Consider the following 1,956-nt stretch of genomic DNA (forward strand, 5'->3'; position numbering starts at 1 on the left):
ATGTCCTGCAGTATCAAACTATGTGTCACATGTGCCGAATACAACAGGTGTAGTAGACCTTACTGTGAAATGCTTACTTACAAGCCCTTAACCCACAATGCAGTTCAAGAAATAGAGTTACGAAAATATTTACTAAATAAACTAAAGTACATTGTTTAAATAAATAGTAACAATAAAATTACATAACAATAACGAGGCTGTATACAGGGGGTACCGGTACCCAGTCCATGTGCGGGGGTACAGGTTAGTCGAGGTCATTTGTACATGTAGGTAGGGGTAAAGTGACAATGCATAGATAAACACAGCGAATAGCAGCAGTGTAAAAACAAAGTCCGGGTGGCCATATGATTAATTGTTCAGCAGTCTTATCACTTGGGGTTAGAAGCTGTTAAGGAGCCTTTTGGACCTAGACTTGGCGCTCCGGTACCACTTGCTGTGCGGTAGCAGAGAGAACAGTCTATGATTTGGGTGACTGGAGTCTTTGACAATTTTTGGGGCCTTCCTCTGACACCGCCTAGTATATACAGTAGGTCCTGGATGTCAGGAAGCTTGGTCCCAGTGATGTATTGGGTCGTATTCACTACCCTCTGTAGCGCTTTAAGGCGGTGTTTCAACCTGTCAGGATGCTCTCGATGGTGCAGCTGTAGAACTTTTTGAGGATCTGGGGACCTATGCCAAATCTTTTCAGTCTCCTGAGGGGGAAAAGGTGTTGTCGTGCCCTCTTCACAACTGTCTTGGTGTGTTTGGACCATGATAGTTTGTTGGTGATATGGACAGGGAGTACAGGAGGTGACTAAGCACGCACCCTGAGGGGCCCCGGTGTTGAGGATCAGCATTGCAGATGTGTTGTGGCCTACCCTAACCACCTGGGGGTGGCCCGTCAGGAAGTCCAGGATCCAATTGCAGAGGGAGGTGTTTAGTCCCAGGGTGCTTCACTTAGCTTTGAGGGCACTATGGTGTTGAACGGTGAGCTGTAGTCAATGAACCGCATTCTCACATAGGCGCTCCTTTTGTCCCCTGTGGTTTTCCTTTAACAAGTTGAGGGTAAGGTCATCTAAACCCTTAACCTGTTTACATTATGTGTAACACTGAGCTGATGAGCAAGCACCAACCTTTAGAAGGTCTTAGCAGAATTATTAAACCACTGGGTTTTATATTTTGACTGCGTGGATATCCCAGGGACAGTTAGGGAAAACGTAGGTCAATGCAACCCGATTGTGGTAAGAAATATGGAAAATAATGGGTAACAACATCAAGAAATGTATTCCCCTCTGAATCTACAGATTTGTTGTGTATTTTTTAAATACTAACTCCCATTCATTAAAGTATTACCTTTATTCTGATGATAGTATTACCATACGAAGTGGATTGTACAACCCAGAATGAAGGGTTTGAAATGACGAAGTGTCTGCGTTTTTTCTGTGTTGATTTCCCTTACTTTAATAGGGTATAGAATATTCTGATATAGAAGACTCTTGGAAGATTAGTCCAAATGTGGACTAAAAGAGATCCTAATTAATATCAAAAAAATCTAATCAAGCTAAAATCTAAACGCTTACATTTAAATGTTATGATTATTATCACACGAGTGATAAGAGGATGGAATGTAAGGGACATTTACATTTTGTGCTTTTTACTTTTTACTAATTTCTGTGTTCTCTTCATTTGCCTTTTCTTGTAAATAATGTCTGCGTTCTATTCATGTGCTGTTCTATAAAGCAATTTCTGTGTTCATGCAAGTGGCTGACTGTACAAATCACCTATCACAGTAGCTGCAATTTGGCAGTACGCCCAGAACGTGTTTTGAAAACGAACAACCGTGTTTTGAGAACAAACGAAAGATATCTCAGTTTCAAGGTTTCAGCTTAGAGAGAAAGAAGCCTCGTGAGGTGTTGGTCTGTACACTGTCATGAAACAGTATTGGTCTGTCACATGTTATGAAACAAAACGGTAATG

This window comes from Oncorhynchus clarkii, chromosome 6, assembly GCF_045791955.1.
Source record: "Oncorhynchus clarkii lewisi isolate Uvic-CL-2024 chromosome 6, UVic_Ocla_1.0, whole genome shotgun sequence".
Classification (NCBI taxonomy): Eukaryota; Metazoa; Chordata; class Actinopteri; order Salmoniformes; family Salmonidae; genus Oncorhynchus; species Oncorhynchus clarkii.